Here is a 27500-nt window from a genome sequence, read left to right on the forward strand (position 1 = left end):
ACAGACCAAAAAAAAAAAAAAAAAAATCGATTCGACCATTCTTTCCGGTCGTAGTCTGGGGTCAGTCGGAGATATTCCAGTCTATTCGTCGGTTCAGTGACCAAACAACAATTTGATTTACTTGTTGTCTTTCTGCTTGTGTGCTCGCCAATATCGCTCGTATGAGTTGTTGGCAGTTCTGATTAATATCACTTGAGTCAATGGCGCAGATGTTAATTAAAAGAAACTCTTTCGCCGCCTTCGTTGTTTGTCTCCGCCTCGTTTATTTTTGTACAGACTGGATGATGACGTCATCCTCACATTGGAGGTTGAACTAAGTAATGGCGGGAAGGAAGTGTGGTCACGTAATGAAACCGCTGGAATGAGAGGGTAAGAGATGAATAGAGATAGAGGGGTTAAAATTGTAGAGAAAAAGTATGTGAGACCAAGAGAGAGAGGGAGATAGAGAGTGGAGAAGGGGGAAGAGGAGGAAGGAAAAGAGAAACGTGTGGAAGTTAATTCAAGGAAAGAGAGATAGTGATTAGTAATATTAATATTATTTTGGTAAAAGAGAGAGGGAAAGATGAGTAAACGAGAGGGAAAGTATCAGTGAACAAGAAAGAGAGTTAGAGAGTAAACGGCCAAGAAATATATACGTATATATATATATATATATATATATATATATATATATATATAGAGAGAGAGAGAGAGAGAGAGAGAGAGAGAGAGAGGGAGAGAAAGCTAGATGGGTCAGCATGAGAGAGAGAGATGGCGAGCATGCAAGTGAAAAAAGTAAACAAAAAAAAAACTGACAAAGTTGCCTTCGTGTAAACATCTAGTACCTTCCCCTGGGGTTGTTGCAATATGAGATCAAGTCTGGGAAGGGACAAGAGAGAAGGAGGTCGACTGCTGCTGGTATGAGTCGTAAACCCCGACGATGACTAAGTTCTTTGCTTAATTGATTACACGTTCCGTCTCCGGCAAACGGTGGCCCCCAAGGACATTCGGCCCAAACGACCGGCACTCACGACTTTTAGCCATCAAAATATTGCCATCTGGTCAGTATTCAAAAAACGTGGAACGTTTCCAGTGAAAAAACAAACTAATAATAAAATACAGAAAGGGAAGCAAGAAAGAGGAAATGCGGTGGAAACATATGGATAAACACCGGGGGTGGTGATAGTGGCTAAGTGGTTTAACGGCACGGATTGACGATCTGGAGTTGCCAAGTTCGAATTCCATTTTTTCCGCGCAAACCATTTGACTTCATATGTTGGCGACCTTCACATCGTGTCTTCCGTAAGTACTCAATGTCTTTCTCGAAAGAATTCTGACTGCAAAAATATCGGGGGAACCAATGCCAACATCAGAATCATCTGATTCATTCGGAATAGATGAATCACAATAAATACAAAATAAAAGAAATAACTAAAGGTGAAAAGGGAAGAGAAAGAAAGAACAAATGAAAAGGAAAGGTGAAAAGTTTAAGGTCGAAGAAAGGAGAGAAAAACAAGGAGAGAGAGGGGGGAGAGAAAGAAATGGGAGAAGGCATGAAATAGAGAAATAAGGAAAGAAAACAGAAAGAAATGCGAAAACAGAAAGTTTGTATTCAAGTGTGGACGAAAGAAAGTCAAAGAAAGAGAAGAAAGAAAAGAAAGAGAAGAAAGAAAAGAAAGAGAAGAAATGAGCGAAAGAAACAAAGCGGAAACTACGGAAATCAGAAAGGAAAGGGAGAAATATAAAAAATAAAAACGATAGGGAGTGGGCGAGAGAAAGAAAGGGCATAAAAAATAGAATGAACGAAAGAAACAGAAAAGAAACAGAAACAAAAGAGAAACATTAAAAAAAAAATGGAAGTAAATCGTAGTGGTAGGACGATTCCAATATTTTTCCCGATTCCGATACAATTACTGATTCCATACTAAATTCCCAATTCCAATACAATTACCGATTCTGATTCTTTATAAATCTCTAAATATATAACTATAAAAGTGTTATTTTGTCCCGATTACTGGAAAAACGCGTCTTAAATGTGCATACATTTTCTCAAACGTAAAAACACGCTTGTGAGGGGGTGATCTAGAGATTTTAGTCTTACTGGAAGTTTGAATCAATAAATATTTAATATTTTATTATTACTACAAGCAATGGAGATATTTCTTGAACCAAAATCAAATAAAAAAACATGATTTAAGGAATCGGTTTTGGTATCGGAAAATAGGCGCAAATTTTTCCGATTCCGATTCCGATTAATCGTCCTTGAAATTTTTATTTCAAAAATAAGTACGTTGTATCGATTTATGTAGGTACATTAAAAATCATCAACGTTCGTTCGTTTAAAAAATTCGTTTTTTTTTTGTTGTTGTTGTTGTTTTTTTTTTAAGGAAACACACAAAAAAGTTTATAAAGAAAATCCTAGGCTAATTATTTGTGCGCGTTGTTTTTGAAGTGTTATTTACTTTGTATTCAAAATAAATCATACTAATTAAATTGATAAGTAATTAATTCGACGTGTATGTTGAAACCAAAGGAAATTTTGAAATTATAAACTGTATCATGAATTTTTTTTTATCAATATAATTATTTATTTGCTCTAAAATTGCAACGCCCTTTCGAATATTATCGTAACCTGTAATATTTTCACATTGAATTGCGATAGACAAGTGTCATCACTGAACGTGGTCCTGAATTTTCAAAGCTTCCAGAGATTTTTTTTTTTTTTGCTACCTCTGTTTCTATATACGGCACAATCACGTTGACACACCGGTTCTCGCCAGATCATCGAAGTTAAGCAACGATGAGGCTGACCAGTATCAGATGGGTGACCATTTGGGAAGGCTAGGCGCTGTTTGCATCGCGCCGAGTCGTAGAAATTTCTAGGTTGATATCTGGGGGCGCGTTTAACTCATTGGGGGAGATGCACCCGCGAATGAAGATGGAAGGCAACGGGAAGCTACTCTCTTTACTTGTCTTCCCGAGATTACCATGGCTCTAGAAATTGGAGGGCCGTGGTTGTTAAGACAGCAGGGCGCGCTAACGTCGACGTCGTCAACGACGACGACGTTTCTATATTAATATCCATTATCAATAATATTATAACATTATTTAAATCGTATTTATAAATAATAAATACAATAATGCATTATTGGGGTTTACATCAGCCATCGATTTACAATTGAGAACACAGACTGTGCCAATTCGAGAATCTGAAGAGAGTACATGTTTGGTAATAGGAGTAACTCCTATTCGCTCTTGATATGAATAGGAAGAAATGGATTAAGATTATTGATTACATTGCTTATCCAAAACATTTACATTAAATAAAGTTTACCATATTTCCATTTCAAGTAAGTTAAATAATCATTGTTTACGTCTCTCATTTCCAATCACTTCACCTTTTACTATTAATGGTGTAACATCTGCTCCCACTCATTATTATAGTGACTTTTTATTTAATGTCTATGCCAAAATAACGTTTATTTTATGCATACAATTTGTAGCAATTTCACTTCTTCTTTAGCAATTTATTTAAAATTCATAGCAATTTCACTGTTAAAGTTTATTTTATGTCTACAATGTGTAGCAATTTCGATTCTATAATTTAGTAATGTGTTTAAACTTTTAGATTTTTAGTTTCTAACTCGGAAATTATCTAAAAGGATCGTATAGAAATCTGTATATTTAGCACAACTTAATATTTTCCACTCTGAAACCATTCCCGGAAGTGCTTAGATAATGTATTATATCTATGTTTGTTTTTATTATTAACTGTACTTTGGTAATTATAAAATATATTTTAATTTATTTTTAAAAAATCTAATAGGAATGTCGAGATTTCAGCAAATTTCAATAGCATTTATATATCGCAATGTAAGCTTAATTCCACAAAATTAGATACCATATGAAGCCTTTAATTTCACGCTTTTTAACAAAAAAGTGTTGCTGTTTTTTGTCTTTTTTTGTCTTTTTTTTAATAGGAAAATATTATAAATAATTCAACGTATTCATACATTCATCCCAATGAAGTAGCATGGGACACGCGGCGGCACAGATGACAATGGCTGGTTGTCTAGTGTACCATGAACTCCGCTACTAACGGTTACTTTCGACGTGATATTGAACACGCAATTCGCAAAACTGGTGACTCTGACGTGATGCATATTTCGCAGGATCCATGCCCACACAAATAATGTTGGCTACCCATATTTATTTGTGCAGCCACGAATTTCGCGACAAGGTGCATCATTTACATGAAACTGAATACGCAATCTTAAGAACTGCGAACTTGTAGAACGCTCTTCTTGATGATTGTTTTTATCCTACATATAGCCTTGGTCTTTTCAATACTATGATCATTCGCCATCCCCTGTCTTGCAATTATCATCTTTCGTTCCTGTATGCTCCTTACAGCAAGTGGTTATATGCCTTGTCTCGGGCGACTTTCATGAAGAAATCTTGGCGCTTCTACACTAATAGGACGAAATTTTGTAGACGATGAATGGAGTTTTCAGATTAAAAAAAAAACAATGGATTCTACTGATTTTTTTTTTTTGTTAATTCTAATACATTACAATCGTAGCTTCCAAATTATGCAGTCGAAATTACCTGAATATTACTGAATTATTAAAAAAAAAACTTTAATCGTGTTAGCAGGTGAATAATTGCGGCTATCTTGTTTAAATCGAAATGGAAAATTACCTTCCTTTTGAACTCTCCTGTGTTGTATGATCGTTTTCATCAAATTCTATTTCTTATTTTCTTTAATAAATAATTTTCTACCTTATCGATTTTCGTAATATTTGGATATAATCTTCTTAAAAATACGAGGAATACATAGATACTATTGTTTTCATGTGAAATTCAGTATTACGATTTCCGAGATTTCGTCCTAATAGTGTAGAAGCGCCGAAATCTTTGTTAAGCTTTGATTTGTTGTCACTGGATTAAAGAAACGGACTAAGAGACGCAGAGTTAGAGATTGCGTAACTCTTGCTTTTCTATAAGCTCTTTATCTCACATGACTCCTTATAGAGGTACCGTTTTTCTGTCTAGACAGAAGGAAATAAGCCAGTCAGTAAATTGCTTTTTCAAAGACATGTTCTATTTTCCAATCGAACTAGCGTGAAGTGTTCTCAGTTCTCAAACATTTCGAGTGAAACCCTAGAGTGTATTGGAGCCACCTTATTCTTTGCACAAATGTCTAATCTGAACAGATCACTCGTTCTGTTCCTTCCTGTGCCTAAAAACATCAAAGAAAACCCTGTTAAGGTCTAATCTCGATAAGCACTTATGTATCCGGCTATTTACAGCGTCCGATTTCCGACAGGTATCTGTGAGGCGGATATGCCCTGATGGTAGCGGCGATAACTACTTTTGTTCGGAGATTGCCAAACAAGGATGGTGTTTGATTCCAATTGAATCCGCATTGAAAAAGCGAAATAAAAAAAAATTAAAAGAAAGAAATAGCTAGAAAAATTGAAAACTTTCCAAAACTTCATCAAAGGCGATACTTGAATAGCTTATCATCTATCAACATCAAGATGGCCGTGCTTTTAATCTGGTTGGGGTAGAGAAAAAAATTCCTGGCGTTTTACTGATTCTTTTTAAATGCGGAGAAGAAGGGACCGATATACACATATCGAAAGATATTTTTATTTATATCCACCACACACACACACACACACACACACATATATATATATATATATATATATATATATATATATATATGTAAACACCTATCTATTGTAAGCAAGCTCCAAAAAATAAAGATAAAAGGTATTACTCATGTCTATATCTTACTAAACACACACACACACACACACACACACACACACACACACACACACACACACACACACACACACACACACACACACACTCTCGGTATCTGAATGTGACACAAATAAAAAATTTTCTGCATTCCTGACTGTAGACAAAACAAATACTACATTTTGATCCAGGCCCGAGTTTATCCTGAATGAAATCAAATTCATTGTTAATGAAAATAATATAACCGGGGTGTCTATTAAAATAAGACAGTGGTGTGACGTAATATAATTGTGAATATTTTACGTAGTTTCAATTAAATACTGACAAGAAATCGCCATAAAGGTCGATTGGTGGGGATATGTCCTTAAAACAACAGTGTTTTTTGCGTGAGATTCGCACCTACGTTAACGGGTCAGTATGAATGTTCTTATTCGTTTATAGGAGCTAACGAATGAAATTTCTAAATCACATTTCTACGTCATATAACTAAGATCAACCACTGATGATTCTATGTCACGTGGTTATTCAACCAATGAGATTTCTACATCCTTAGGCTCAACCAATGAGAGTTCTATCATCGCATACGTTAACCTATATTAACCAGGTGAACTGGTAAGTCATACCAATATAACCTTTCTTAATGTGGTCGCAATTCACATGTGTGTGTGTTTTATTTGTTTTTATGAGAGGCATGCAATAAGTAATGCCCCTGACCCACCTCCAGTTGTCTAATCTAGCTGAAATTTTGCATATATATCTACGGGTTATGTGGCAAATTACAGCTCTGAATTAATTGTGGTTTCTGTTTTACAGGTGTGTGAACTGAGTCAGGTGTGAAATGGAGCCTGTTGAATCTCGAGCAGTGATCCGGTTTTTTTATTTGAAAGGACGCACACCACAAGAGATTTTTGATGAAATGAAAGAAACTTATGGTGATAATGCCCCATCATATGACCTTGTAAAACGCTAGCATCGTGAATTCAAACATGGCCGGAAGTCTGTGGAAACAGCTCCTAGATCTGGTCGCCCCCCCCCCTTCTGCCATTGATGTCCGTCAAGTTGAGGCTGCCATTTTGGAAAATCGGCGCATTACTATTCGCCAAATAGCCCAAGATGTCAAGATTAGTACAGGGTCTGTGGAAACTATCATTCATGACCATTTGCATATGCATAAGGTGTCTGTCAGATGGATTCCCAAGTTGCTCACACCATTCCAGAAGCGAGAACGCGTCGAGTGCTCGAGGATGAATTTGGAGATGTGACAAGAAGATGAGTCAAAGTTTTTCAAAAGACTGATTACACAGGATGAAACCTGGGTCCATCACTGTGATCCAGAGATCAAAGCCCAGTTAATGCAGTGGAAGCATTTGGACTCGCCACCTCCAAAGAAGGCAAGAGTGCAGCCCTTCGCTGGCAAGGTTATGCTTACAGTCTTCTGGGACCAGGACAGAGTAGTGATGACTGATTTCCTGGCAAAGAGTACCACAATTACAGGAGCCTATTATGCTTCACTTTTGAGGAAATTAAGGGAAGCTATCAAAATCAAGAGGCGGGGCAAAATCAGCAAAGGTACCCTCCTCCCGCAGGTCAACACTCCGATTTACAACTCGCATGTCGCCAGACCAGAAGCACGGGCGTGTGGATATGAGATCCTTCCCCATCCTTCCTGCTCTCCTGACCTTGCACCCTCTGACTTTCACCACTTCCCGGCCATGAAGTTGTTTTTGAAAGGAAAGCGTTTCCCAGATCATGCAGCCTTGATGTCTGAAGTCACGTCGTGGTTGGAGGACCAACCTGGGGTGTTCTACAAAAACGGTCTCCAGAGCTGCATCAAACGATGGGAGAAATGCATAACTGGTTGGTTCCTATGTAGAGAAAGACTAATGACTGTGCCAAGTTTCGTCGCTCTACTACTATAGGAAGTGGGTCAGGGGCATTACTTATTGCACGCCCCTCGTAGTTATGAGAGAGTTCGAGATTCGGGGGAAAACTGCACCTTGTTGAATGAATTTTTGGTCCAGGCGTCCGAATATCTGTTTGACTGCTGGAAAGTAACAGTAAACATTCAAGTGTCCGTAATCCAGTTCATTCTCTGCTGACCTCTTTTTTTCCTCTCCATTCTTGAAATCCTAAGAGATGGCAGAATCGAATATCTGAAATTCCTCACTAACAAACCGATAGTATTTTGCACGATAGCCTAACACTAGTAGAAAAAAAAGCAGTTTTTCGTTGGAATCCATTATTACGGGTTATTTCGGAATCGAGTAATGTGTGGTGTGACGTCATAAGTCAGTGTGTGGCGGCCCAAGGCGGTCTATTTCGGGCATCTTTTCGGCCAAATGCACAGCGTGATTCATGCATTCTTTTAAAAAAGACCGGACACAAAATATTATCATTACTTCTCCCTAAAAATATAGTAGTCGTTGTGTGTGACTAATAAGATGATTGGCTTAAAAACATTTATATATATATATATATATATATATATATATATATATATATATATATATAGAGAGAGAGAGAGAGAGAGAGAGAGAGAGAGAGAGGGGGGGTCTCTCTCTCATATATATGTAGGGGTCTCTCTCTCTCTCTCTCTCTCTCTCTCTCTCTCTCTCTCATATATATATATATATATAGGGGTCTTTCTCTCATATATATATATATATATATATATATATATATATATATATATATATATATATATATATATATAATTTAATAATTATTATAGTAAATACTTATGTCAGCCCCTTTAGGAAACTCGTTTCTTATCGTTGAGCACTTTCAGTTGAAATAAAGTCGGTCAATTTAGCTCGTATGCGCAGATCATCATATAATGATTTGATCATTCTGCCAGAAATTAAAAACATTTAAAAATAAATCTTTAAATTTTAACAGTATTTCTCACGGTTAACAGTAGCCGAATGTTATAGATCCTTGCTAATAGAGCCATAGATGGCTTCTGTTGCCGGGTTCGGATCTATCGACCGGTGTTAATCGTGACACTCTGCACTGATAAAACACTAGTGTTTGTCGGTATTTAATAATTATTATAGTAAATAATTATATTATTATTATTATTATTATTATTATTATTATTATTATTATTATAGTAAATAAGTATATATATATATATATATATATATATATATATATATATATATATATATATATATATATATATATATAATTTGAGATTTGAGTTCCTTCGGCTATAATCGAAACCAAAACTTATGAAAAATTCCTAGTAAAATTATTCATAAAAATAGATTACTTGAGTGCCATCAGTTATAATCGAAACTGAAACTTTATGAAGAATTCTTAGTAAAATTATTTATCACAAGAAATAAAGGTCATAACAGTTAAACGGCAGTCACACGGAAGAAAAAAAAAGATGTAAGTGTGACACACAAAATAACACACACGCTATCGTATGTTCCGCTATATTCGATTAGACCAGATTGCGCACTAACATTAGCATTCTCATGACAATTTTCTGTGCCTTACTACTTCAGTGCTAGCTCATGACAAATTGGAAGCGGATGTTTTGTTTGTAATACCATCGCTAGAAGATTGGCAGACAGGACCAACGGGTTTCCCCTACTCGATTTATTTTTTTAACAAAGTCTTTCTTTCCTGTGTGTATTGTCTTCACAACGACTTAGGAACGTCATCTTCTTTATTTCTCCAGAATATTAAAGGGGGCTAACAGATACTACACCTAGGCCAATTGTAACTTGTACTGTATAAGGCAGCGACGCTCATCTCGCCGGGGTATTATACATGCCTTAATACATATAGTGCCTGCTATTCTCAAATAGTCACCCATCTGGTACTGGCCGAGCTCATCATTGCTTAACTTTGCTGAATTAACGAGAATCGGTGTATCAACATGAGTAGGCCGTATACTAAATACAATCCTTATTGTATAAGATTGATTGCATGCCATTCATTGAACACATGTTGCTATTTACCCATAAATATAAGGTAGCCTAAACTCATAAATCTTGTTAGGGAAACATGTCTAAAAAAATAAAAATAAAAAAAGGAACCACCAAAATAACACCAGCCTTCTTCCGTTTACCAAGCCGTGCTTCATTTGGATTTCTCCCTGCCATTTGACACAAGCAATACCGAACCAGAAAAGATGCCATTTGTAGTTCTGTGATTGTACAATAATTTCTTAACTAGAAACATTTTACCTAGCAAGAGCCCTTTCAGGGGATATCAATTTTCTTCCAAGACAGAAACTGGGTGGGGTAGAAGTCAGTCACTCGTAAAATGGGGTGTAATATTCTTAGGTATTTAGAAAGTAAATACAAAAAAAAAGAAACTTTAGCGTTTCATTTCACGCGACACAGTCGAAGAATTTACAATGTTTATGTTAAAAACCGTCGGAACTGTTCGTCTTCTTCGTGACGATTGTGAAATTCAATCGTAAACTTTTCACGTGCAACCAAATTTTATTTTCTTCTTAAAATAAAGAAAAACAAAAAGACCTCCACGACTGTAACGGGACATCTAAAACACTGTGTACAATTTCAGTGTTAAATAGTATCGTTTTGCAGGGTTGATGGCTAATTATTTCTAACAGTGTAACTAGTCTGCTAATTATTTTTCTCAACTCAAGTTTCAAGTTTTTTCACAGGCTCATATGTATACGTTGGATGTTTGTGCGTTACAAACAGTTCGGCTCGGCTTTGCTCGGGCCCTATGTACTGTTCATAACTTTATGTGCATATATATATATATATATATATATATATATAAAGTTTGACTCATGTCCAGGTAGTCTACATCTTAAAGTTCAAGTGTTTAGACCCAAAATTGCCGGAGGAGTTTGGTAAAGTCTGCAACGGTCAACTCTTTAAACTTTGACCTCTTGGCAGCCAAATTTTCGCCCAAAAACTGATTAAAAAATTTGCTGCGTGTTTGCATAACCTTTATGTAAAATTTCAAATGTTTAGACCCAAAATTGGCTGAATAGTTTGCTAGACACCGCAAAGGTCAAATCTTTTGAACATTGACCCCTTGGCAACCAAATTTTCGGCCAAAAACCGACTAAAAAGCTTACCCTATGTCTGAATATACTTTATGTAAAATTCCAAATGCTTAGACGAAAAATTGGCTGTAAATCTTGGTGGATACCGTAGAGGTCACATTGTTTTAATTTTGACCCACATTTGGACCTCTTTAACATTTATTATTTGGGCTCAAATCAAATTAAACAGTTTGATCAATGTCCAACTGACATACATCTAAAATTTTAAGTGTTTAGACCCAAAATTAGCGGATGAGTTTGGTAGAGTTTTCAAAGGTCAAATCGCTGAACTTTGACCCCTTGACAGACAAATTTCTCGCTGAAAACTGATTAAAAAAGATTTCCCAAATCTGAATACTATTTATGTCAAATCTCGAATATGCAGACTTAAAATTGACAGAGAAGTTATATAGGAAATGTACACACACAGACGATTTCACTTTCATAGATATACAGATAAATAGGTAAGTGCGTTCCAGATAAATAGTTAATTCCGTCTCGCTATTATTATGGTTTAAATACGACTATGTTCTTGGGAAGAAAAGTGTATTTCCGATCTGTATGTATCAGATACATAGTTTATCCGGATCGATATTTTTATTTTTCTCGATATTTCTAAGAAATGTTGAGGTGGATTAAAACTAATATTCATGAAGTACCAGGAACAAATAGACATTTTACTGATTCACCGACATTATTTTATATTTCAAGCGTTTTGATTGCCTAATCGACATACATTTGACTAATCACTAATTCCAGATTTCGTACTCATCGAATAAATTTCCTAATATTTTAAGTAATACCAGTAAGTTTACCTGTTGAAACACTGTCCATGTCATTTGTTTTAAATTGTATGCTTAAATGGATTATTAAACTTTTCACGATTTCATATATATATATATATATATATATATATATATATATATATATATATATATATATATATATATAACAACTTGGTGTTTTAATGAATTGAAAAGGGGATTAAATTTAGTTGAATATTCAAATATTTGGAAGTGACAGGCGACCGTTTTAAATAAGTAATTATTTGTATTTGTGTTTCATATATTTACGAGTTTCATACAATCTCTCTAACAAACAACATTTCTTTTCGGGAATCAAATTTAGCCCTAAATAATTTACGTGATTAAAATACGATTATACCAAAGATCACTTTAAATTCCATTCATAAGTAGAAAAATAAATTATTTTATTTGAAAGTTGAGAGAAATTTGAAAATATTACAAATGGTGAATAGAAATGTGTTTCTTATTTTTAAAAGCTTAGCAAATTCTTATGTAGTGAACATTTGGAAACTATTTACCTGCCATAATTTTATATAAACTATCAGGACCTGTGGAAATTCCACGAAATGAGAAATGTATTTAATCAACAAATATGTCCTCATGAAGCTGATACTTGTTTTGGATAGCGCAAAAAAAATTTTTTGTTTTTTTATTTTTTGGCGAAAAAGTCAATAACACGCAGCTAATATGAGTTTATAAACATTTCTATGAAAATAGAGTCCATTGTATTTTAAATATAGAACTGAACTAAATGAGATGAATTAATGAATACTAATAAATACTCAGAAAGTAATATTGTGCTACATAGCTCAATACAAATAATACAATCACATTGTAAGAGACAATTTTTAATTTACTTCTTCAGTTCAGCAACTACTGGCAAACAATATTCTTTTTTATCTTGTTTCTTTCGAATTTTACTTTTTTAAGCAATGTTTCTTTCTTCGGTGAAGAACGATTGCATTATTGTAATTGCATTATTACAATTGCATTATTACAATTGCATTACTACATTGCACGTCGAATTTATTACAAGTTCCTTACGCACACCATTACAACAATGATCATATGTTATTATCATTATTATTATTATTATTATTATTATTATTATTATTATTATTATTATTATTATTATTATTATTATTATTATTGGCTCACATGGAGCTTTCACACAAGTCAACAAACGATCTGATTGGAAACCTGTGGTGTTCTCTGGAAGCTGAGTGACAACAAGTCTCCTCAGACGTCCAACTCTTTCCACCTCCTTCCATAGCATTTGCAAATGAATTTGTATCATCGCAACAGCTGCTTACCATTGATTTCTCGCTGGCCATTGGTTTATACTGGAATTTGAGTGACACTCAGCCTCCCCAAGGTCCCAGTTCTCTTTGCGCTTGTCCAGCCGAGGTCTGGTTGGTGCTCGCTCCTCGGTCTTTCAGTCCTTATTGATCCTTCTCGGCCCTTTGGTATCACTGTTTATTGGGAGGAACGATGATAAAATAATGGGGGGATGCATGATGGGGGTGTAGAACTTGTAGATATGCGGTTTCGGTGTTTTTCATTCCCTGTAACGCTTATTCGTTATATTGTCTACTTGTATTATTCTCCGCATTCAAGGGGGTTCCGTTATTATTATTATTATTATTATTATTATTATTATTATTATTATTATTATTATTATTGTTATTATCATTGTTGTTTTTATTATTATTATTATTGTTATTATTATTATTGCTATTATTATTTTATTATTATTGTTGTTATTATTGTTGTCGTTTTTATTATTATAATTATTATTGTTATTATTGTTATTGTTATTATTATTATTATTGTTAGTATTATTATTATTATTATTATTATTATTATTATTATTATTATTATTATTATTGATATTATTATTATTATCATTATATTAAAAAATGAGGCTACATTAATGGGAGGTCACTCATATTCTTGTTCAGAGTGGCATTTTTCAAGCCAAATTTCGCGAAATGGACTTTTTTGAAGCAGCGTGACCTTCAAAAATTGTCTTTGGCCTTTTTCAAAGCGTAACGTACGGATTAACAAAGGAAGAAACAAGAATAATGTGAAAGGAGTTTGAAGGCTATATTAATGCGGTTCGTAAGAAACACCATGGACAATAATGACAATATTAGAAGGAATTTTTAATACTTTTCTAATAATACTATATTACGTTTATTACCAACATAATGTGTCGTACAAGACGGTAGATGTTGATGTCCCTAATTTTAGAGAGTAGTATCCCTTCATTAAGGGGGGATGAAAAGAACCCTGCACAACTGTTTTTATTATATTTATTTATTTCCAGAAGTCAGTGTCGAAGACTGGTTATCAAATCAATTTCCATGATACGAGTTGTGATGAATATTATGTATTGTTGAAAATTATTGTAGCTTTTGGAAATGTATATAAATGATTAATTTTTGCGTATTACGCTTGAAGTGTGTATTGGTGCCGTGTAATATCTGGTTTGGGTAAAGCGAATGGTCTAAGGTCGCTGGAAAGATGGTGGGATCCTTCTACCGCTCCAGAAGATATCTCACTACTGATGCAATTCTCTATCTATATAAAAGCCAAGTACGTCCAAGGATGGAATACTGCTGCCATATCTGGGCAGGAGCTGCTAAAAGCAGCCTATCCTGCCTTGACAGAGTACAAAATAGACTTCGTGGCTTAGTGGGGGATGCCCTTTTCTCTACCCTGCAACCTCTCTCCCACAGAAGAGATGTTGCGAGTCTATCCTTGTTTTATCGTTATTTCCATGGCAGGTGCTCGACTGAACTCCAATCTCTGGTCCCCCCTCGCCAATCTTTCACGAAAAACACCCGTCTAGCTGAATCCACTGTGAAAAATTTCCCCCACTCTTTATCTGTGCCTAAATCAAAACGTGGATTCCATGAACAAAGCTTCTTTCTTAGAACTGCACGCCTGTGGAACTCTGTTCCGTCTGCCTGCTTCCCACCTGACTACAACTTGGATGTGTTCAAGTCCAACGTTAACAAATTCCTAATGAACCACCCCCTTAAGTAAACACTTCATCAAATCTCCACACTAACGTACTGTACTTACAATAACCCTTATCCCTGAGTGGCTTCCGGGCCTTGATAAGTGGTGACCACCGTGTAAAATCATTAAAACAACAATAATTTAACAAACTTTGATTATAGTTTCATAACAATTTAATGTTATTAATAATCTTTAATAATTTTACATGAATAGCAATCAGAATACAATTCATTAACAAACATTAATTATATTTATTAAGAATTTTATGCAATTTATAATGCCATATTAATTACATTTTATTTTTAAAATCTTATGCAGAAAATAATGCACCCCCCCCTGCATTGCCAAGTGGTAATTACCACAACAGGGGCTCTAAGATATTGTGCCACATATTGAGCACCGTTGAAGTAAATTCTGAAAATAGATACATATTTTCAAAAATTTATATAGCTTGAAGTAGTTGCCTGTCTAACCGCACAGATGAGCTGTGAAACAGCGAACCAGTACTGTATGTGGATGACTATAATGCTCCTCATCTTGAGTTGAGCATATTGAGAAGTGATACACTAATTACCATTAGCGTATAAGCGATGCTCTTTGTGTAAACAAATCGAGCTAAAGTATTTCGGACGACGTCAAAACATCGTTTATTCACGACTCGCACAGTAGCCGCTGATTAGCGTAATGATTAACTGTCGTACTAGCAGTCGGGTTTCAAAACCGATTCTCTTCTCTGGTCTGATGAAGTGTTGCCCCTGAATTGTCTCGGTATGAAGCGTTTCCCCTATATTGACCAAGAATCAATTATTAGGTGAAGCATAAGAACAGATACTACACTGTGATCTTGGCCCGAAGGCCAAGAATAGGTTTCATTTTACTTTACTCGAAGTTCTCATCAATCAACACTTGATCTCTGTATAAGATATATAAATATTCGAATGCCCCATCAAAGTTTTCCTTTATATTTCAAACAGAGCAAGGAAGTTGAGAACATAATTTTCTTCTCCCCAATTAACCATTTAAATATATTACACTATATCTTCCTGTTGTGTCTCTTGGTCTTATTGGATCTCAGGACAAGAATTCATATAGTCTTGTGCAGTATCCAGCTTCGTGTTGTTACTTGATGTGGCATCACTTGAAGAAGGGGTACAATTCCTTGTAAAAGCCAGTATTTTATAGAATGTTAGAAGTTTGCTTTGTCTTCTTAGGGAGGGGTGGGGCCACTAATGGGCAAACATAACGATTTTTTTGCAAATACCTCAATTTACTTTTATTAACTTTTGGAAGAGAAATCCAACAAAAGTTATTATTTGCCCACGAGAGTTATCTTAACGATTACTGTGTAGACTTCACTTCCGGTTGCTCTTTCGTTTTTAATTCACTTTTACAGTATCTTTTGTTTATTAAATTATTATGTGAAAATACAGAATATGTAACGGAAGTGCATTCTCCATGTTAAAAAGAGTCTTTCTAAATAATAATGTTATTATTTAGAAAAGAAAACTTAACATGGGAAGAAGCAACCGGAAATGAAGTCGAAACAGTAATCGTGAAGATAACCAACGAGAGAAATATTGATAACCCGTTATGATCTCTCTAGTGATCTGCTAAGTCGATGGACAAATGTTCAGCAAATTGGCAAAGATGGCCACCAATTTGTCGCAAATAACTAAAAGTATAATCAATATTGAGCCTCGAAAGTCAAACAAATTTGCACTAAATGGTTGTAATATGATATTCGCCTCCGTTTATTCTCGAAAGACAATGGATACCCCCTGTAAGGGTAGGTACACGTGTAGATGTGAGAAAAGAGTTGGATAATACCCAACCACACCTCTCCTGAATTGGCATTGCTTAAGTTCAGAAGCAAGGGGAAGTCCATGACGACTGGAAACAGCGCCGAGATAAGCGAAGAGCACATACAGCACCTGATAATTTCCAAATGGTCCCCCATTTTAGTATCGACCAGGCAGAACGTTGCTTAACTTCGCTGATCTAACAGGAACCGGTATGTCAACGTGATTAAGCCGTACGTGATTAAGTAATAGCAAAAAGCAGAAGGATCACACGTACTTAACTCGTCTTGGTTTTATTTTCACACTCGAAATATACTTCGCCTTTCGTCATAAAAAAAAGTTCATCATCTGCGAGCGCTAATAATCTTTTCGTTTTCTTTACAAACGAAGGCCGTGACATTTTTTTTAATTCCTCGTAGAGATTCCACGTGAATCTTTATCACACATTTACGTATATTATCCCCATACGTGTCGAGTTCGTCTCTTGCTTCGCATACCCACGACACCGCGCACGTTGTACATGTGCGAAACATCAGCAGACGACACTCGATCTTTCGACTTGCTCAAGCAATAAGAATCTTATTTAAATATCTAGTCTTTTTTGTTTCTCGCGAGTAAGTAAAGCCGCATGAGCCCATCAATATCTCTACACTTTTGTAGTTTCTAGGTTGTTTGAGCCTTCCATCAAAAAACATACGTAACGCATGAGTTGTTTCCTCCTGTTCGTGTTACAATTTGAATAACGTATGCAACCATTAATTTAAACGATTCTCGGAAGAAAGCTTAACATATCTGGGGAATAATGCAATTTTTACCAAAGTGGGCGGAGTGGCGCATGTATTGATAGCGGCTGAATGGTAGCTGTTCTTTAATTAAAGTGTGTGCTAATAGTAAGTTAATTTGACTCGAAAGATAAATTAATAGACGACAACAGACGACGTCCAAGTTCACCGTTTATTTGGGCGGTGTTGAAATGAGAGTTATTTATATTATTTCAACTATTCCGGCTAATGTTCTCATCTTGAGTGTTATTCTCACAACATTTTAGCGCGAGCGATACTAAGAATTGTGAATTTAGCCCTCGATATATCTAAGGCTTTTGACAGAGTATGGCACGATGGTCTCCTAAGGAAGATCAGATCATATGGTATCACTGAAAGAATACATGATGCAATTAAATCCTTCTTAAGTAAGAGAAAAATTCAGGTTGTCCTCGACGGTCGTACATCTAAACAATATGATATAAAAGCGGGAGTACCTCAGGGGGGACTAACGTTCACAGGGAACATGAACTAGTATAGATACATTGAGAGCATTGCCAAGGCTGCTGCGAAGAAGGTGGGCTCTCTGTACCGTGCTAGAAAGTTACTTACGCCTGAAAGTATTCTGTTTCTTTATAAGGCCACCATCCGCCCATATATGGAGTATTATTGTCACATTTTGGGCTAGTGCATCTGCTACTTTTCTTTCAGTCCTGGACGGGGTTCAAAAGAGAGTCGCCAACCTGATAGGTCATGAACTGTCATCTAGGCTTCAACTTTTGTCCTATCGACGAAATGTTATATCCCTCTGCCTGTTCTACAAGTGCTTTAACGGTGAATGCTCTGATGAACTACAAGCACTTGACGTAAATACCCCCGACAAATCCGACAAGCAGCTAAATCCCACCCCTACACAGTAGTGATTCCTAGGTGTATGAAAGCCTTCTACTCCAATAGTTTCTTCCCCAGGACTGTTAGAACTCCCTTCCGGGATTCTGCTTTCCCAACTGTACTGACATGCAGAAGTTCAAGTGTAATGTGAACAGACATCTTGCTGCTCATCTCCCTTCGTAATATCTCTGCAACTTATGTCCGCGATAGTAGCCCCTTACTTCAGAGTGTCACTGTACCTTGTTTGGGGTGAAAATTGAATTTTAAAAAATTATTCGGTCGTGGCTGACGGAACGAGAGCATGCTACCGCCGTAGATTAAATAAAGGGTCTCGTTCGAAATTTCCGGCAGCTTTACGAGTTCCACAGAAAGATTCTCGGAGTCTGCGATAGTTACACCTGAAAAAACCCGGATGTTACAACATTGTGAGAATAACACTAAAGATGAGAACAGTAATCCGAATAATGTAAATAATGCAAATTATCAATCCTTATCTAAAAAGTTTCAGAAACATAATAGCTAAGAGTCAATGGTGCAATGCGATTGTATAGGTTTTACTATATGGTTGGCCATTTTGGAAAAAATAACAAATTACGTCTTGTTTTGATGGTACACTCACTTCAAATGGGCTGAGCGGGAAAACTGTATCGCAGTATTGCTGTAAGAAGTAGTCCTACGTTTCTTTTGTTTCTACTTCCGGACTTCTGATTGGCTGATGAGCCAATCACTCATGGAGTACACCAGTCTTTCTACAGCAAAGGCAAATACGAGGGGCGTGCAATAAGTAATTAATGCCCCTAGCCCACTTACAATGGTCTCATCTAGCTGATATTTTGCATGTGCAATGATTTATATCTTTACGAGTTATGTGGCAAATTACAGCTCTGAATTAATTGTGGTTTCTGTTTTACAGGTGTTTGAACTGAGTCAGGTGTGAAATGGAGCCTGCTGAATCTCGAGCAGTGATCCGGTTTTTGTATTTGAAAGGATGCACACCACAGGAAACTTTTGATGAAATGAAAGAAACTTATGGTGATAATGCCTCATCATATGACCTTGTAAAACGCTGCCATCGTGAATTCAAACATGGCCGGAAGTCTGTGGAAATAGCTCCCAGATCTGGTCGCCCCCCTTCTGTCATTGATAAGGCATCTGTCCGTCAAGTTGAGGCTGCCATTTTGGAAGATCGGCGCATTACTATTCGCCAAATAGCCCAAGATGTCAAGATTAGTACAGGGTCTGTGGAAACTATTATTCATGACCATTTGCATATGCATAAGGTGTCTGTCAGATGGATTCCCAGGTTGCTCACACCATTCCAGAAGCGAGAACGCGTCATGTGCTCGAGGATGAATTTATAAATGTGACAAGAAGATGAGTCAAGGTTTTTCAAAAGACTGATTACACAGGATGAAACCTGGGTCCATCACTATGATCCAGAGATCAAAGCCCAGTCAATGCAGTGGAAGCACTTGGACTCACCACCTCCAAAGAAGGCAAGTGTGCATCCCTTCGCTGGCAAGGTCATGCTCACAGTCTTCTGGGACCAGGACGGAGTAGTGATGACTGATTTCCTGGCAAAGGGTACCACAATTACAGGAGCCTATTATGCTTCACTTTTGAGGAAATTAAGGGAAGCTATCAAAATCAAGAGGCGGGGCAAGATCAGCAAAGGTACCTTCCTCCTGCAGGACAACGCACCGGTCCACAACTCGCATGTCGCCAGATCAGAAGCACTGGCGTGTGGATATGAAATCATACACCATCCTCCCTACTCACCTGACCTTGCACCCTCTGACTTTCACCACTTCCCAGCCATGAAGTTGTTTTTGAAAGGAAAGCGTTTCCCAGATGATGCAGCCTTGATGTCTGAAGTCACGTCGTGGTTGGAGGGCCAACCTGGGGTGTTCTACAAAAACGGTCTCCAGAGCTGCATCAAACGATGGGAGAAATGCATAACCCTGGGTGATTCCTATGTAGAGAAAGACTAATGACTGTGCCAAGTTTCGTTGCTCTACTTCTTTGGGAAGTGGGCCAGGGGCATTACTTATTGCACGCCCCTCGTATATCATATGTAAAAACATGATTTAGGGGCATAGTAAAATGTTTGAATGCAACACCTAAATCCAACACCTAAGTATAGCTTCAGTTTTGCAAAAAGGTTCTTATCGTGTTCTGCATTAAACTCTCTCTCCCTCTCTCTCTCTCTCTCTCTCTCTCTCTCTCTATATATATATATATATATATATATATATATATATATATATATATATATATATATATATATAGTGTATACAAGTACGTGACTGATACATATATTTCTAATCTTTATAAAAGAGGTTTAGAGTTAAGGTTTTCTGGAGTTCAACCACGTTTTGTTTCAGGTAAATCGCTATTAATTTTTACTTTTGGTGGATAACGAAACAAACGTGAAATGTTCGCAATAAATAGAGATAGTTTTTTCTTTTGTTTTTACTTCTATTAGTCTAATTCACCCCAAACAAACCATATTTCCACTTGAACGTATGGGGGTACTATCTGAGGCTATGCCTACGGATAAACTATGTGGGGAGTTGAGCAGCAAGATATTTATTCACATTACATTTAAGTTTATTGCACGTTAGGAAATCAGTAGGGAATTCCAAAGTATACCAGTCGAAGACTAAATATTACAGTGAACAGCTTTCCGGCATTTACGGATTTTAAAGTGAAGGGTTGGGATTTGGCTACTTGTCGGTTTAGTCGGGAGTATTTACGTCGAGAGTATTTACGTCGAGAGTATTTACGTCGAGAGTATTTACGTCGAGAGTATTTACGTTGAGAGTGTACAAGTGCTATGCGTTCATCGGAGCACACTCAAGTAAAGTACTTATAAAACAAGCACACGGATACAACGTTGCGGCACTGGGAGAATGTTTGGTGCTTGGTTGATATTGTCGGACGTATTAGATTGAAGAGCCTTTTATGGACCTGGCCACCCGCGGAAGTTGTACCATTGTCGTTTCAGTTTCAACAGAAAAATAGCAGCATTCTCTATCGTGTTTCTGCTCCCTGAAAATGCCTGCCAGAGGAAGCTGTCGTGATGCCTTTCCTATCCGGGTTCAAAGTCGCTGTCGACATTCAGATGATACATGTCAGATTTAAGATTCTCAAAGCTGCTTTACTTTTCACCACCACCACCATCATCATCATCATCATCATCATCATCATCATCACTACCATCAGCATCGTCATCAGCAGCAGCAGCACCACCACCACCACAATCATCATAATGATCTATATATCTTCTGGTATATCTTCTTAATGTCCTTTTATATGGCTTGTTGAACTTTTCTATTTTTTTGCCAGTAAAATTGATTAACGGTTATAAGAGCATTGAAACCCTATGAATAATTTTTTTAATCGATTATTTATGTTGATAGGTTATTATATGTATTTGTTTACATTGAAGTTGAAGATAACTATGTTGTAGTTATGCAGGGAAGCATTCTCGTGGTCAGATGTTCCATAGATTGGATGTCCGTGTGAAGAAACTTTGTTGATAGAAGTTCCGTTTTCTGTTAAGCACACCGAGGAATTGAGGAAAGTTCTTTCTAGTTGTGATATGAAGACGGATAGTGTCATAACACAGAGGCCTTCTGCGAGTCAGACTGTGCACCAAAAAGTCTGATTTTCATGAAGAAATGCCTTAAGTTATACAACATTTGGATCGATTTATAGCTGTTATTAAAATAGAATACATACGCCCTTTTTTTCTGAAAAAAAAAAAAAAGAAGAAGCGAAATTCTTTGGGGATTTCTGAACAACGTGATTTACAGGCAGACTCTGTGGATTACGATGAATGTTAAATGTTTTCGGTTTTCCCGCGCGTCCCTTGTGATTTTAACTCAAGTGAGAAGAGGAGGGATTCTTATATTTAGATTTTTCCCGTATCCTCAAAATATTTCGCCCCGGGTTTATCTTTCTTCCCCTTTTGTCGGCTTCCACTTTTGGTGTATACTTACCCTTTCCTTGTATTTCCTATCTTTTCGTTTTCGTGTGTGTGATTATTTTACGTTTATTATTATTAGGTTGGTGCAAAAATAATGGCCTTTTTGTTATCAGATATATATATATACGTCAGAAGAGACATTATTTTTGCACCAACCTAATAACTTTTTAAAAGCGTGTTATAAATTACACATTAAAATATTACAAATTCTTATTCAATTAACGTAAAACCTTAATAATATCACACGAAATTCAATTAAATTTCACAAAATCTGATTTTAAAAAGTCTGGTTTGTTGGTCCTTATACCATCGAATAAATTACTTAATTACCACAATTGCTTTCAGTAAAGTATTCAATACCATCTATCATTACAATTTTCTTGCATTACATTTATATATTTATTCGCTCGCTTATAATATAAATCTCACCTGTCTATTTAAATGTATGTATGTATGTATGTATGTATCCCTAAAACTTTTGACAGAGGCGACGGATTTTCACGAGATCGGTATTGCTTTGAAGCTCGACCCTTCGGACGACAAATATCGAAAAATTGGCTAAAAACATTAAATCCTTCATCCTCAACTAGGCACTTTTCTACATTGAGGGGTCGCTTTTTGTGCCGATATTTTCGAAGGTTACTTTCTCTTTTCGATTGACTAGCCTTAATTTAAACATTCGTCACTTCCGGTTTAGCGATGGGCGCAACAGCAAAGACGTTACTTTTTTTCACGCTCTTTTCCTTGTTCGCGTGCCTGCCTACTACCACATTTTTTATTTTATTTATTTATTTTGCTCAACACGCACCTCCAAACACTCGGCAACGCCGAGCATCCAAGCTAGTATTATATAAATATGAATATCCAAAGTCACATGTTTCGTCTTTGGAAAACTCATAAATGTGACTTTATCTAACCAATGTATCGATTTCGAGGTTCGAACACTGAACCTTCAGTTTCTAGTGACTGAAGGTTCAACGTCTTAGCTGTTTCGATCAACTTGGTAAAAACTTTTATACGTTCATAATACTTGGTATCTAACGCTATGAATGGATTAAAATGGGCAATTTTTAGTCATATTGAAATTGGATGAGGTAAAAAAATTCAGAAATAAATGTTATTTGTTCGGTTATCGACTCAAGGGTGTCTAATACAATCTTCAAGGCTAACTAAGTATTTAAAGTCTCTTCATTAGCATCTTATGGTTAATTAAGTATCCTTATACAAACTTAATATACAGGGTGGAACGATAAATTTGTCGCCATAAAGAAAACAACACTACAACTTTATTTTTAAATTTTTATTGAAAAAATCAATTCAGGTAACTTGATTATGTAGTAGAGCTGACATCTATTCAATGTAGCCGCATTTAGTCTCAATTACTGCCTCGATACGGGGTCAGAACGAGGAGCATGCCTTTTGCACAAGGGCCAGTAGGAATTTGGCGAATAATCTGCGGATGGCGGCGATCAGGCTGTTGGTGTTTGGTATTGTGAGAGGTCATGTTGTCATGTCTCAACGTATAACCAAACGAAGTAGTCCAGCGAGTTCAGGTCGGGGGAAGAAATAGGGTCAGTGAGAGAAGGGTACAAAGTCGTAGCTCTCCTTCTGAAGCTAAACCTGGGTCTCTTTGGATTTGTGGGCCGGCGCTGAGTCCTACTGCTACACCCACGGTCTGCCATCTGACTGCGCAGTGGATCACCCCACTCTTCAGCACATCCAGGTACACTTCGTTGTTGACTTTTAAGCCGACTTCGAAGACATGAGGCGGCATGATGCGGCTCTCATTTGAAACCACACCAAAGACCATAACTGTGACCGGAAACATCGTTGAGCCGTACTCTTGGGATTTTGTACACAACTGGCCAACTAGTAGATGGTCTGCAACAAAAAAAAAAAAACGAAAACCGGTTTTCATCAAACGGAAACGGAATCATGTCGTCTTTTCTATGGCGACAATTTTATCGTTCCACCCTGTAAGTTTCCATAAACTACGGACTCTATTACTTATTCTTAAGTACATATGACTTATTTGTTACTGCTTCTTTATTTTTCCTAACATACTTATTGGCATCAATTTTATAAATTAAGCGTGTATCAGTTTGGTTAAAGAAATCAAACGAATATGATTCATATCTCAATCTTCAATTCTTACAAGCGATATTATTCTTACATAAGGGGCTGCATAATTACGGCCGCTGGATTTTAGAATCTTTATTTTTACTAGCAGAACCCGTGGAAATTCCACGATAGTTGAAAGTTTTAAAATCACGCATCAGTAAGATACGTCTTATCACATAATCAAACAATTACAATAAGGTTGAACAATGACTATTAAAAAATTTAACAAAATCACGAAGCTCTGGATCTTCAAGTCCAGGTATCTCTGCTGACACAATTGCATCAATTTGTTGAACTGTTCTGAGTTTATCCTGATCTCAAAGCATTATCATCGTGTAGTAGTGTGGTAGCCATCTTTTTTGAACTTCAATAACAAACATATGCAAATTAAATTCCCAGTACATGCCTGTCTTTAATAATGTATTTAAAAAAAAAAATTAATCAGATATAAATCGTAGGAGATAATATTATACTTAATTATTTCCTGATTTCCTGAATTAAAACCGTACGATATCTTATAATTCATAAAAGATTTAGATATCTACGAAAAATAAATGTTTGTTTAATTAATGAAAAAAATTCAATGAAAATGTCTAAATTGAGAAGAAATATTTCTTTAAATCTTAATCTCTATATAAATAAAATGAACTCATTTTTCCCGTCTGATTTTGACATTAATAGGATTAAAAATCAAGATATTTCATGCAAATATAATATGCACAAACGGCAGAACAATATCTGAGGTGTGTTATAGGCTTATTATTTCTCAAATTCCTCGATAATCTTAGATTTCTATACTTTTTCTGCTGATAAGTCACGGACGAAATCGGTTAAGATCAATGGAAGTGGTAAAATATTTTCTCTCTAATAAATTCCTCCTCCCCCTGCCACCACTTAACACCGTTTGGGGATCGTTCACAAGGAACAGCGGTTTGGCTTCGTAGTTTTTTCATGTGAAGTTATTTAAAATCACTAAACTAAGCTGCAGTGCTCTGTGGCGTAGTGGTTAGCGTGCTGGACAATTCTCATTATATTTTCACGTTCGCGCCGACCTACCGTAGTCGTTTTTTTTTTTCCTAAACAACTGGAATGGACTTTTCTTGGTGGCCGAACTGTTAACGTTGCAGATGTTTTTTTTTTGTTTTTGTTTTTTTCACACTTTATTTTCCTACTTTTACTCATGACTCCGGGTTTGATCCTTCCTACTTACCTACCATAACATTTTTTAAAACTCCCCCCCCCGTCCCGGAAACAAACACTCGGGCAACGCCGGGTACCCCCGCTAGTTACTGAAATAAAGTGTTTTATTTTATTTTAAAAACTAAAGTTGTTAAGAGGGTTCATTATTGAGTAAGGTTAAAAACAGAAGAATTTGAAAGTCAATATTTTTATAATTTAACTGTGTAAAAAGAAAAAGTGGATATCAGGATTAACATTTTCTATATTTTTTCAATGTTATTTTTTTATTTTGCAATTAAAAAAAAGACTACTATAATAATTATTAAAATATGTCCGTGTTTTGTTTTTGTAATGATTTTTTATCATTTGGTTCTGTCTGCCCCACCCTCCGTCATTATTGTGTTTATTTATTTACGAGTTTGTCGTCGTCGTCGTCGTCGTCGTCGTCGTCGTTCTTCTATTTTTTTTTTCTTTAGGAAAAGTTCGGTCTGCCCCACCCCGTCATTATTTTTTTTTACTGTTGTTTTAAAACTGGAAAGGAAATTTAAATTTCGTTCCGTTTTAAATTTGGTACATTTTTACATTATGTCCAACTCACTGTTCACATTCGAAATGTTAAGTTTTCGGGCATGCTAACAAGGTTAGGGAGGTTCTATTACGAAAGCTGTTTTTAACATGGGGGGTTGAGGGAGTGACTATTCCGAAAGCCGTTCTTAACATGGGAGGGTTGGAGCGTTTATTCGTTTTAAGCATACCCGAAAACCTATAAAAGTCGACATTCCAGTGTGAAAGGTGAGTTGGACTTATGCACAAAAAATACCAAAATTGACTTCTTTCGTTTAAAAATTAAATTATTTCGTTTTGTTGATAAAATTTTATTTTTATATAAAAAAATCTTTCATTTTTTTATATATAAAATTACGATTCGTCGATTGCTTTCGATTTTTTTGGCACATGCACAATTTAAAAAAAATATATTAACATTTATTTCCTCATTGTTACGGCCGTGACGTCATCCACATAATCTCGCTCTTAAACGTCATTCACTCCTCTCGTTATTTCCGTCTCTAACGTGATCTCGTTTTTTAAGTCTTTCCACCCCCACCTACCGGTGACGTCATTTCGCATGCATTTGTATATGCGCGTGCGCGATATGTTATGATAATACTGCATAACAATTTCAAAATATATTTACGAATGATTTAGTTACCCAACTTTCGAATTCTTAGGTTTTAAATAATTGAAGTAAATGAAAGCTTAATTTGATTTGGTTAAAAAATTTTCGGTAAAAATTTTGGTTCAAATGAAGTGATTTTTAAAATAGCTGTTAGGAGTGAGTAGCAATTTAGAATCTATATAACTAATATCTAGATTTTGTTGATCAATGTAAAATAATATACCTTGGGAAATTATTATACGCAATAAAGGCCTGATAGAGGCAAAATAACTAGGCGGCATTATACTGAGTCAGTCGATTAAAGGGTAAAAGTTTGGCGAAAATTGAAAATTAGGATTATTAAGACAATAAGGAAACGGGTGGGAGAAACAAAGTAGAATCAAACATTTTTTATATAAATAGTATGTTTTTTTGGGGGGGGTTAATATGAGTTTGAAAGAGGTTTAACGGCTAGATATGGAATATGTATTCTTAAACAATGATTATTTTCAAGAGGATTAGCACTTAATGGTCATAAGTTTTCTAAGAGATGGACTGCTAGAGTATTATTAATAATTGATACATTTTGAAAGTAATTTCGAGGTGGTTATATTTTAATTTTTTCGTGTTTTTATCATATATATCTATCTATCTATCTATCTATCTATCTATCGATATATATATATATATATATATATATATATATATATATATATATATAAGTGAAAGTGTCTGTGTATCTGTGTATCTGTGTGTCTGTGTATCTGTGTGTTTGCGTACATTACCCTACGCAATAACTCTGTCAATTCAATTTTTAGTCTACGGACTCGAAATTTGATATACAGGTTACTTGAGATTTGGGAAAATCGATGTGATCGGTTTTGGGCCAGCAATTTGGCGATTAAGGGGTCAAAGATCAACGACTTGACCTTTGAGAACTCTACCAAACTCCTCCGACAATTTTGGGTCTACGC

At 35.9% G+C, this 27500-nt stretch overlaps 1 protein-coding gene and 1 pseudogene across 1 annotated transcript in view; one reads left to right on the forward strand and one right to left on the reverse strand.

Annotated features, from left to right (window-relative positions):
* LOC145291401 (uncharacterized) overlaps nucleotides 1-27500 on the forward strand; it is a 206767-nt gene that overhangs the window by 98798 nt on the left and 80469 nt on the right. The gene's annotated exons all lie outside the window — the stretch shown is intronic.
* LOC145291829 (U2 spliceosomal RNA) lies at nucleotides 15402-15496 on the reverse strand (annotated as a pseudogene).

The sequence above is a fragment of the Euprymna scolopes genome, chromosome 12, assembly GCF_053919585.1.
Source record: "Euprymna scolopes isolate OS-2025 chromosome 12, ASM5391958v1, whole genome shotgun sequence".
NCBI classification, from domain to species: Eukaryota; Metazoa; Mollusca; class Cephalopoda; order Sepiida; family Sepiolidae; genus Euprymna; species Euprymna scolopes.